Here is a 13221-nt window from a genome sequence, read left to right as displayed (position 1 = left end):
CCAAAACTATAAAAGATGGGCGGACGAAACTTGGCTTAAATTAAAGGCCTCTTGAATGGCTATCAGCCCATATATAGGTTTTATCTGAAATCAATTTCAGAGATTTGCATTTTGCGATCTATCTTGGGCCAATCTAAGAAATATATACTGAACATAACAGCCCACTGTGCCAAAACTATAAAAGATGGGCGGACGAAACTTGGCTCAAATTAAAGGTCTCTTGAATAGCTATAAGCCCACATATAGGTTTTATCCGAAATCAATTTCAGAGATCTGCGTTTTGCGATTTACCTTAGGGCCCACCTCTGAAATATACACTTGACATAATAGCCCACTGTGCCAAAACTATAAAAGATGGGCGGACGAAACTTGGGTTAAATTAAAGGTCTCTTGAATAGCTATCAGCCAATATATAGATTTTATCCGAAATCAATTTCAGAGATCTGCATTTTTGCGATCTACCTTGGGCCCACCTATGAAAAAGACACTAAACAGAACAGCCCATTGTGCCAAAACTATAAAAGATGGGCGGACGAAACTTGGCTTAAATTAAAGGCCGCTTGAATAGCTATCAGCCCATATATAGGTTTTATCCGAAATCAATTTCAGAGATCTGCATTTTGCGATTTACCTTAGGGCCCACCTATGAAATATACATATACACTGTGCCAAAACTATAAAAGATGGGCGGACGAAACTTGGCTTATATTAAAGGTCTCTTGAATAGCTATCAGCCAATATATAGATTTTATCCGAAATCAATTTCAGAGATCTGCATTTTTGCGATGTACCTTGGGCCCACCTCTGAAAAAGACACTAAACAGAACAGGCCATTGTGAAAAAACTATAAAAGATGGCTTAAATTAAAGGCCGCTTGAATAGCTATCAGCCCATATATAGGTTTTATCCGAAATCAATTTCAGAGATCTGCATTTTGCGATTTACCTTGGGCCCACCTCTGAAATATACACTTGACATAATAGCCCACTGTGCCAAAACTATAAAAGATGGGCGGACGAAACTTGGCTTAAATTAAAGGCCTCTTGAATAGCTATCAGCCCATATATAGGTTTTATCCGAAATCAATTTCAGAGATTTGCATTTTGCGATCTACCTTGGGACCATCTATGAAATATATACTGAACCTAACAGCCCACTGTGCCAAAGATGGGCGGACGAAACTTGGCTTAAATAAAAAGCCTCTTGAATAGCTATCAGCCCATATATAGGTTTTATCCGAAATCAATTTCAGAGATCTGCATTTTGCGATTTACCTTAGGGCCCACCTATGAAATATACATATACACTGTGCCAAAACTATAAAAGATGGGCGGACGAAACTTGGCTTATATTAAAGGTCTCTTGAATAGCTATCAGCCAATATATAGATTTTATCCGAAATCAATTTCAGAGATCTGCATTTTTGCGATCTACCTTGGGCCCACCTATGAAAAAGACACTAAACAGAACAGCCCATTGTGCAAAAACTATAAAAGATGGGCGGACGAAACTTGGCTTAAATTAAAGGCCTCTTGAATAGCTATCAGCCCATATATAGGTTTTATCCGAAATCAATTTCAGAGATCTGCGTTTTGCGATTTACCTTAGGGCCCACCTCTGAAATATACACTTGACATAATAGCCCACTGTGCCAAAACTATAAAAGATGGGCGGACGAAACTTGGCTTAAATAAAAAGCCTCTTGAATAGCTATCAGCCCATATATAGGTTTTATCCGAAATCAATTTCAGAGATCTGCATTCTTGCGATCTACCTTGGGCCCACCTATGAAAAAGACACTAAACAGAACAGCCCATTGTGCAAAAACTATAAAAGATGGGCGGACGAAACTTGGCTTAAATTAAAGGCCTCTTGAATAGCAATCAGCCCCTATATAGGTTTCATCTGAAATCAATTTCAGAGATCTGCATTTTGCGATCTACCTTGGGCCCACCTAAGAAATATATACTGAACATAACATCCCACTGTGCCAAAACTATAAAAGATGGGCGGACGAAACTTGGCTTAAATTAAAGGCCTCTTGAATAGCTATCAGCCCATATATAGGTTTTATCTGAAATCAATTTCGGAGATTTGCATTTTGCGATCTACCTTGAGCCCATCTATGAAATATATACTGAACATAACAGCCCACTGTGCCAAAACTATAAAAGATGGGCGGACGAAACTTGGCTTAAATTAAAGGCCTCTTGAATGGCTATCAGCCCATATATAGGTTTTATCTGAAATCAATTTCAGAGATTTGCATTTTGCGATCTATCTTGGGCCAATCTAAGAAATATATACTGAACATAACAGCCCACTGTGCCAAAACTATAAAAGATGGGCGGACGAAACTTGGCTCAAATTAAAGGTCTCTTGAATAGCTATAAGCCCACATATAGGTTTTATCCGAAATCAATTTCAGAGATCTGCGTTTTGCGATTTACCTTAGGGCCCACCTCTGAAATATACACTTGACATAATAGCCCACTGTGCCAAAACTATAAAAGATGGGCGGACGAAACTTGGGTTAAATTAAAGGTCTCTTGAATAGCTATCAGCCAATATATAGATTTTATCCGAAATCAATTTCAGAGATCTGCATTTTTGCGATCTACCTTGGGCCCACCTATGAAAAAGACACTAAACAGAACAGCCCATTGTGCCAAAACTATAAAAGATGGGCGGACGAAACTTGGCTTAAATTAAAGGCCGCTTGAATAGCTATCAGCCCATATATAGGTTTTATCCGAAATCAATTTCAGAGATCTGCATTTTGCGATTTACCTTAGGGCCCACCTATGAAATATACATATACACTGTGCCAAAACTATAAAAGATGGGCGGACGAAACTTGGCTTATATTAAAGGTCTCTTGAATAGCTATCAGCCAATATATAGATTTTATCCGAAATCAATTTCAGAGATCTGCATTTTTGCGATGTACCTTGGGCCCACCTCTGAAAAAGACACTAAACAGAACAGGCCATTGTGAAAAAACTATAAAAGATGGCTTAAATTAAAGGCCGCTTGAATAGCTATCAGCCCATATATAGGTTTTATCCGAAATCAATTTCAGAGATCTGCATTTTGCGATTTACCTTGGGCCCACCTCTGAAATATACACTTGACATAATAGCCCACTGTGCCAAAACTATAAAAGATGGGTGGACGAAACTTGGCTTAAATTAAAGGCCTCTTGAATAGCTATCAGCCCATATATAGGTTTTATCCGAAATCAATTTCAGAGATTTGCATTTTGCGATCTACCTTGGGACCATCTATGAAATATATACTGAACCTAACAGCCCACTGTGCCAAAGATGGGCGGACGAAACTTGGCTTAAATAAAAAGCCTCTTGAATAGCTATCAGCCCATATATAGGTTTTATCCGAAATCAATTTCAGAGATCTGCATTTTGCGATTTACCTTAGGGCCCACCTATGAAATATACATATACACTGTGCCAAAACTATAAAAGATGGGCGGACGAAACTTGGCTTATATTAAAGGTCTCTTGAATAGCTATCAGCCAATATATAGATTTTATCCGAAATCAATTTCAGAGATCTGCATTTTTGCGATCTACCTTGGGCCCACCTATGAAAAAGACACTAAACAGAACAGCCCATTGTGCAAAAACTATAAAAGATGGGCGGACGAAACTTGGCTTAAATTAAAGGCCTCTTGAATAGCTATCAGCCCATATATAGGTTTTATCCGAAATCAATTTCAGAGATCTGCGTTTTGCGATTTACCTTAGGGCCCACCTCTGAAATATACACTTGACATAATAGCCCACTGTGCCAAAACTATAAAAGATGGGCGGACGAAACTTGGCTTAAATAAAAAGCCTCTTGAATAGCTATCAGCCCATATATAGGTTTTATCCGAAATCAATTTCAGAGATCTGCATTCTTGCGATCTACCTTGGGCCCACCTATGAAAAAGACACTAAACAGAACAGCCCATTGTGCCAAAACTACAAAAGATGGGCGGACGAAACTTGGCTTAAATTAAAGGCCTCTTGAATAGCTATCAGCCAATATATAGATTTTATCCGAAATCAATTTCAGAGATTTGCATTTTGCGATCTACCTTGGGACCATCTATGAAATATATACTGAACCTAACAGCCCACTGTGCCAAAACTATAAAAGATGGGCGGACGAAACTTGGCTTAAATAAAAAGCCTCTTGAATAGCTATCAGCCCATATATAGGTTTTATCCGAAATCAATTTCAGAGATTTGCATTTTGCGATCTACCTTGGGACCATCTATGAACTATACACTGAAAACAACAGCCCACTGTGCCAAAATTATAAACGATGGGCGGATGAAACTTGGCTTAAATTAAAGGCCTCTTGAATATCTATCAGCCAATATATAGATTTTATCCGAAATCAATTTCAGAGATTTGCATTTTGCGATCTACCTTGGGACCATCTATGAAATATATACTGAACCTAACAGCCCACTGTGCCAAAACTATAAAAGATGGGCGGACGAAACTTGGCTTAAATAAAAAGCCTCTTGAATAGCTATCAGCCCATATATAGGTTTTATCCGAAATCAATTTCAGAGATCTGCATTTTGCGATTTACCTTAGGGCCCACCTATGAAATATACATATACACTGTGCCAAAACTATAAAAGATGGGCGGACGAAACTTGGCTTATATTAAAGGTCTCTTGAATAGCTATCAGCCAATATATAGATTTTATCCGAAATCAATTTCAGAGATCTGCATTTTTGCGATCTACCTTGGGCCCACCTATGAAAAAGACACTAAACAGAACAGCCCATTGTGCAAAAACTATAAAAGATGGGCGGACGAAACTTGGCTTAAATTAAAGGCCTCTTGAATAGCTATCAGCCCATATATAGGTTTTATCCGAAATCAATTTCAGAGATCTGCGTTTTGCGATTTACCTTAGGGCCCACCTCTGAAATATACACTTGACATAATAGCCCACTGTGCCAAAACTATAAAAGATGGGCGGACGAAACTTGGCTTATATTAAAGGTCTCTTGAATAGCTATCAGCCAATATATAGATTTTATCCGAAATCAATTTCAGAGATCTGCATTTTTGCGATCTACCTTGGGCCCACCTATGAAAAAGACACTAAACAGAACAGCCCATTGTGCAAAAACTATAAAAGATGGGCGGACGAAACTTGGCTTAAATTAAAGGCCTCTTGAATAGCTATCAGCCCATATATAGATTTTATCCGAAATCAATTTCAGAGATCTGCGTTTTGCGATTTACCTTAGGGCCCACCTCTGAAATATACACTTGACATAATAGCCCACTGTGCAAAAACTATAAAAGATGGGCGGACGAAACTTGGCTTAAATTAAAGGCCTCTTGAATAGCTATCAGCCCATATATAGGTTTTATCCGAAATCAATTTCAGAGATCTGCATTCTTGCGATCTACCTTGGGCCCACCTATGAAAAAGACACTAAACAGAACAGCCCATTGTGCCAAAACTACAAAAGATGGGCGGACGAAACTTGGCTTAAATTAAAGGCCTCTTGAATAGCTATCAGCCAATATATAGATTTTATCCGAAATCAATTTCAGAGATTTGCATTTTGCGATCTACCTTGGGACCATCTATGAAATATATACTGAACCTAACAGCCCACTGTGCCAAAACTATAAAAGATGGGCGGACGAAACTTGGCTTAAATAAAAAGCCTCTTGAATAGCTATCAGCCCATATATAGGTTTTATCCGAAATCAATTTCAGAGATTTGCATTTTGCGATCTACCTTGGGACCATCTATGAACTATACACTGAAAACAACAGCCCACTGTGCCAAAATTATAAACGATGGGCGGATGAAACTTGGCTTAAATTAAAGGCCTCTTGAATATCTATCAGCCAATATATAGATTTTATCCGAAATCAATTTCAGAGATTTGCATTTTGCGATCTACCTTGGGACCATCTATGAAATATATACTGAACCTAACAGCCCACTGTGCCAAAACTATAAAAGATGGGCGGACGAAACTTGGCTTAAATAAAAAGCCTCTTGAATAGCTATCAGCCCATATATAGGTTTTATCCGAAATCAATTTCAGAGATCTGCATTTTGCGATTTACCTTAGGGCCCACCTATGAAATATACATATACACTGTGCCAAAACTATAAAAGATGGGCGGACGAAACTTGGCTTATATTAAAGGTCTCTTGAATAGCTATCAGCCAATATATAGATTTTATCCGAAATCAATTTCAGAGATCTGCATTTTTGCGATCTACCTTGGGCCCACCTATGAAAAAGACACTAAACAGAACAGCCCATTGTGCAAAAACTATAAAAGATGGGCGGACGAAACTTGGCTTAAATTAAAGGCCTCTTGAATAGCTATCAGCCCATATATAGGTTTTATCCGAAATCAATTTCAGAGATCTGCGTTTTGCGATTTACCTTAGGGCCCACCTCTGAAATATACACTTGACATAATAGCCCACTGTGCCAAAACTATAAAAGATGGGCGGACGAAACTTGGCTTAAATAAAAAGCCTCTTGAATAGCTATCAGCCCATATATAGGTTTTATCCGAAATCAATTTCAGAGATCTGCATTCTTGCGATCTACCTTGGGCCCACCTATGAAAAAGACACTAAACAGAACAGCCCACTGTGCCAAAACTATAAAAGATGGGCGGACGAAACTTGGCTTAAATAAAAAGCCTCTTGAATATCTATCAGCCCATATATAGGTTTTATCTGAAATCAATTTCAGAGATCTGCATTTTGCGATCTACCTTGGGACCATCTATGAAATATACACTGAAAACAACAGCCCACTGTGCCAAAATTATAAACGATGGGCGGATGAAACTTGGCTTAAATTAAAGGCCTCTTGAATATCTATCAGCCCCTATATAGGTTTTATCTGAAATCAATTTCAGAGATCTGCATTTTGCGATCTACCTTGGGACCATCTTTGAAATATAAAAGGGCCCAAGGTAGATCGCAAAAATGCAGATCTCTGAAATTGATTTCGGATAAAATCTATATATTGGCTGATAGCTATTCAAGAGGCCTTTAATTTAAGCCAAGTTTCGTCCGCCCATCTTTTGTAGTTTTGGCACAATGGGCTGTTCTGTTTAGTGTCTTTTTCATAGGTGGGCCCAAGGTAGATCGCAAAAATGCAGATCTCTGAAATTGATTTCGGATAAAATCTATATATTGGCTGATAGCTATTCAAGAGGCCTTTAATTTAAGCCAAGTTTCGTCCGCCCATCTTTTATAGTTTTGGCACAGTGGGCTATTATGTCAAGTGTATATTTCATAGGTGGGCCCTAAGGTAAATCGCAAAATGCAGATCTCTGAAATTGATTTCGGATAAAACCTATATATGGGCTGATAGCTATTCAAGCGGCCTTTAATTTAAGCCAAGTTTCGTCCGCCCATCTTTTATAGTTTTTTTCACAATGGGCTGTTCTGTTTAGTGTCTTTTTCAGAAGTGGGCCCAAGGTAGATCGCAAAAATGCAGATCTCTGAAATTGATTTCGGATAAAATCTATATATTGGCTGATAGCTATTCAAGAGGCCTTTAATTTAAGCCAAGTTTCGTCCGCCCATCTTTTATAGTTTTGGCACAGTGGGCTGTTCTGTTTAGTGTCTTTTTCATAGGTGGGCCCAAGGTAGATCGCAAAAATGCAGATCTCTGAAATTGATTTCGGATAAAATCTATATATTGGCTGATAGCTATTCAAGAGGCCTTTAATTTAAGCCAAGTTTCGTCCGCCCATCTTTTATAGTTTTGGCACAGTGGGCTATTATGTCAAGTGTATATTTCATAGGTGGGCCCTAAGGTAAATCGCAAAATGCAGATCTCTGAAATTGATTTCGGATAAAACCTATATATGGGCTGATAGCTATTCAAGCGGCCTTTAATTTAAGCCAAGTTTCGTCCGCCCATCTTTTATAGTTTTTTTCACAATGGGCTGTTCTGTTTAGTGTCTTTTTCAGAAGTGGGCCCAAGGTAGATCGCAAAAATGCAGATCTCTGAAATTGATTTCGGATAAAATCTATATATTGGCTGATAGCTATTCAAGAGGCCTTTAATTTAAGCCAAGTTTCGTCCGCCCATCTTTTATAGTTTTGGCACAGTGGGCTATTATGTCAAGTGTATATTTCATAGGTGGGCCCTAAGGTAAATCGCAAAATGCAGATCTCTGAAATTGATTTCGGATAAAACCTATATATGGGCTGATAGCTATTCAAGCGGCCTTTAATTTAAGCCAAGTTTCGTCCGCCCATCTTTTATAGTTTTGGCACAATGGGCTGTTCTGTTCAGTGTCTTTTTCAATAAAGCTCTTTGATATATATTAAACACGTATTTATGCCTCCTTCATTCATTTGGTTCAGAATTGTTTATACTTTACCGTTATTTTAATAGTTATGACCATAAATTATAATTTGCGATCAAATTTGTTCTCCAATTTTAGTTAAATATGTTTTCTCTGAGTCACCCTGTGAATGGTTTGCGCCTTTGCTAAAAATTAATTTTTCCAATATAATTTCCAATATAACTTCACAGGCATGCGCTCCAACCACTACACATGGTATTTTCTCAGGAAGTATGGACTTGCCCCTGATGAAACTTGTTCCTTCGTATGGGGGGCAGTGAATACAAGTTTTTACAACAAAAACCAAGGCGATTCGAGAACAGGTCATCTAAGTGTAATAGAAAGTCCTCGATGTGCAAAGTATGGACCAAATCGGTTACTCCCTACAAGACTTATCGTGCACAAAAATTGTCCTAACATTTTCGAACTTTTGTGGAGGAGGTACCGAAAGGAATGGATCAATATACCCATCTTCAAACTTTAAGTAAGTTTGAACAAAATATTACGAAAGCCTAATTTTGGACCAAATCGGTTCATTCGTTCGAGATTTATCGCGCGCACGAGCCAGGCAGACAGACGGACGGACATTGCTAAATCGACGCCAAATTGTCTGAAACTGATTTCGTTCAAACATTCTTGGGGTCTAAAACCATTATTTCGATGAGGCACATTTTGTATATACCCTCGTTATCATAAATGCTGAGGGTATAATGAAGATTGTGGAGCTTAAAAAAATTATCTGGTTAAAGTAAATTAGTTTTAACACGTTCGCGGACGTGAATGCTATAGCAGACCAGCACAGACATATCTCGTTCGAGCTTCACTCTAGACTCTAGTAGAGCTGATTAATGTGTATATATCTATGAATAGATGTGCCTCGCGTTATATGTCCGATATTAGTTCGGTTTCAGAGGGCAATAAACGTCTTGTGCTAGAGGACTTCAATGCCCATTATGAGCTTCGATATGGACTTGCCCCTGATGAAACTTGTACCGTAGTATGAGGGGAAGTGAAAAAAGTTGTTAGAACAAAAATCAAAGCAATTCGAGAGCGGGTCCTAAACTGAACTTTTCCGAAATTTTGCGTGGGAGGTACCCGAAGGAGTGGAACGATTGAGTCCATATTGGAACCTCGTCTAAGTCTGGTAGAAATTTCACGATGTGCAAAGTATGGACCAAATCGGTTACTCCCTTCAATAGTTATAGTGCGCACAAATTTTCCGAACATTCTCGAACTTTTGTGGGGGAGGTACCGGAAGGAGTGGACCGATATAACCTATCTACGAACTTAAACTAAGTTTGGACAAAATATTAATATTATTAAACTGTATTATAAAATCAATATTTCAATCACAATTGTTTCTGCCAAACAACAGTATGAAAATATTTGAATAATTTACAAATTATTTATATGAAACAATAACAAACACCCAAAAGCAGTAGGTAACGACACCACAGCAGTTATGGTAGTAGCAAGTTAAAAGCTAAATTTAACAACAGCAACAACAACTAGACTAAAATGAATATTTTATATAGAGAACCAACAGACATGCGATATTCTAATTGTTTAGTGTTGACTCCTCCATATTCGTGGCGGCAATTGCCAAAATGAAAAACTAAACAAATACCCAAATGACAGCGACAATGACGTTGAAAGTCATTGTGAATTTTTGTGGGGAAGCCAGCCAGGCAGTCCGCCAGCCAGCCCTTGTACCGTTGACATTAACAATAAATTCTATTGACATTTTATGTGACATCACAGACAGGTATGACATGCTAAAAATGAGAAAATGACACATGCAATAGTGTTATAGTTATATAGCCACGCTCCTCTCGTCAAGAGTAGTTGGAATAAATAAGCCTATTCAAATATGACATTGGCATAGACAGTTGTAAGCTAATACACAAAAACAGGGCAGTAATCAGTATTTAAATATATGTCTAATATATGTCACGATGATAGGGGAAAATAGTAACACGTTAGGCTAACAAGTTAGTTTGGCGAGGGTTTCGTTTGTAAAGCTTACAGTGATTGCATTGTTGCACTCACGTGTTTCCAAAAAATACCAACATTTTACCAATATTTGATAATTAAAGATTGTTCGTGAAAAGAGTTGAGCTAATAAATAATCAATATCTCTTACGTGCATATTTTAGAAAGCATGAAGGTCTCGACGAGCTGAGTCGATCTGGCTATGTATGTCCGTCCGTCCGTCTGTCCATCTTATCTAAACCAAATTATGGGTGTTGATGGGGGTCCCGGATGGGAAGAAGCCTCTTGATTTTGGTGATGGTCGGATGATATTTAAGGGTCGGAATGGGCAAAAAACTTATTTGGAGAAAAAGTCAGCTTCTATAAAGTGTATACCAAAAGCAAAACCTAACAATGAAAGTAGAAAATATCATCTTTCTAGCAATTTAAAGTAGGTTGTCGTAAGTGGTCAAACAACGAAGATATCACAATAGTCGCTAGTGAAACCTAACTTTTCATTTTTGCAATTTTAAGTAGAATGACGAATATTACAGCTTTGGTTGGGGACTATGAAAGTACGAGTGCAGTTCGGAAACTTCTTAGCCTAGCACAAAAAGCGCGGTATAAATAGAAAAAAGTTAAGTGTTTTGGAAACTTCCATCTCTGTTATGAACACATGTTAAATTTTGTTTCGATCTGGCAACTCCTTCATATAGAAACAGGTGTTCAAAAAAGACGCATCCGCAATTTTTTTACAATGGAAAAATTAGAAATGCTTGCTGTCATTAAATATTTACATAAAAAAGGTTTATCGGGACAAGAAATTCATAATGATATGGTGAATGTGTTAGGTGAAAGTGCCCCTTCATATGCAACAGTAAAAAATTGGGTTGCTGAATTTAAACGTGGTCGTACAAGCATTGAAGATGGACCACGTAGTGGACGTCCAAAAACAGCAACAACAACAGAAATTGTAGCCAAAGTGCATGATATAGTATTAACTGATCGACGAATAAAAGTGCGTAAAATTGCTAATATCATGGGCATCTCAAATGATCGAGTCCATTTAATTTTGCATGAAGAACTACAGATGAAAAATCTTTCTGCAAGAGGGTGCCGCATTTGTTAACATTCGATCAAAAACGCATAAGAATGAACATTTCTCAAGCTTGTTTGGATCGTTTTAAGCGAAATAACGTAACATAACTGTTGATGAGACATGGATCCACCACTATACTCCAGAGACAAAAGAACAATCCAAACAATGGACTGAAGCTGGAGGAAGTGCCACAAAGAAAAAACAAAACAAAAAAACAAAAACAATTCAATCGGCTGGTAAGGTTATGGCAACGGTTTTTTGGGACTTCAAAGGTATTTTATTGATTGACTATCTACAAAAGGGTAAAACAATAAATTCAGAGTACTATTGAAACCTTTTGGATCAATTAAATGTACAAATTCGAGAAAAACGTCCTGGTTTACATCACAAAAAAAATTATTTTTCATCAAGACAACGCACCAGCGCACAGTGCGAAATTTGGGAAGTTTAGTGGAACTTTAAGGGATTTTAAAAGAAATGAAATTTATTAAACTTTTATTGAATTCGTTAGCTAAGTACTCCACTGCAAATGGTCCATACTCCGTTTGCCGATGTTCTCCACGAAACGACTAAAAAATACACTTAAACTTGCACTTTTGTTTAATATTTTTTTTTTTTTTTTTTTTGTTGACTGTGTTTTGAAGAAATGGACTCACTAATTCTAACAGTGACAATTTCTGTAAAATTAAGAAACCTCTTTGACCTCAAAATGTTGGTGATTTACATATAGGGCAACATTTTGAGATGCTGCGGTACAAATACCAAAATACGTTCAAAATGAACTTGATCTGAAAGACATTATTAACAAAATTAATGGTACAGACCCGCTGAATGGACCAATAAACATTATAGATACAAATGAAAACAAAAAATATTGACATTTTACTCCTTAATAGATGTGTAGGGTTGTGGGGCTTCACCCAGAAGTGGACCTACGTTGACAGCTTTTGTGTGAGGAGGTTTGTTATTCGCTAACATCTTAAAATTTTCATTTGCATCAAAATCGGCTGCAATTTTTGTCTTTAATCTTTAAAATACCCAATATGAGGGAACCCGGCATGTGGGGCTATTCCAAAACGCGAACCTATATTGAAAATATTTTGTACATAAGTTTTCTATCCGCTGAAAACTCTATACACCAATTTGCATCAAAATCGATTGAAAAATGAATGTAAAACGTAAAAACGGCAGCCACCGTTACATGACCGCTACAGGAAACCGCGGGTGTATGTGGCCCAATTTGAGTCCCACACTGTCCACTAATATAAGAAAAATTTGTGCAAAGTTTTAGGAATCTACACCTTTTCCTTTAAAAGTTATTAGTAAAGTTCCGCTAAAGTGCTCATATTAAAGTACGAGTTGCTTGACCACCCACCTTATTTTCCTGATTTAGCTCCCAGTGACTTTTACTTGTTCCCAAATCTAAAAAAATTCCTTGCTGGCAAGCGTTTTACCTCAAATGAAGATGCAATTACAGTTGTAAACCACTATTTTGAAGACCTTGAGGAAAACTATTTTAATCAAGAGATAGAATTGCTAGAAAAGCGTTGGACTAAGTGTATTGAAGTTTCAGGAGATTATATTGAAAAATAAAAATATTTTTGAAAAACTAACTATTCTCTTTCATTGATAGGCTAAGAAGTTTCCGAACCGCCCTCGTAGAATAATCCCATATTTACAATGATGCAAAGTAGGTTGGCGTAGGTGGGTCCCATGGGGGTCCCATTGAGAAAGAAGTCTATTGATTTTGGTGATGGTCGGATA

At 37.6% G+C, this 13221-nt stretch overlaps 1 protein-coding gene and 1 long non-coding RNA gene across 5 annotated transcripts in view; both read right to left on the bottom strand.

Annotated features, from left to right (window-relative positions):
- Bicra (BRD4 interacting chromatin remodeling complex associated protein) overlaps positions 1–13221 on the bottom strand; it is a 370087-nt gene that overhangs the window by 307807 nt on the left and 49059 nt on the right. The gene's annotated exons all lie outside the window — the stretch shown is intronic.
- Positions 1–13221, bottom strand: part of LOC141389330 (uncharacterized) — a 29659-nt gene that overhangs the window by 15686 nt on the left and 752 nt on the right. The gene's annotated exons all lie outside the window — the stretch shown is intronic.

Source organism: Musca autumnalis, unplaced genomic scaffold, assembly GCF_047663935.1.
Source record: "Musca autumnalis isolate F117 unplaced genomic scaffold, ASM4766393v1 scaffold_1, whole genome shotgun sequence".
Lineage (NCBI taxonomy): Eukaryota > Metazoa > Arthropoda > Insecta > Diptera > Muscidae > Musca > Musca autumnalis.
Note: the sequence above shows the minus strand (reverse complement) of the source record. Positions and strands in the feature narration are given on the sequence as shown.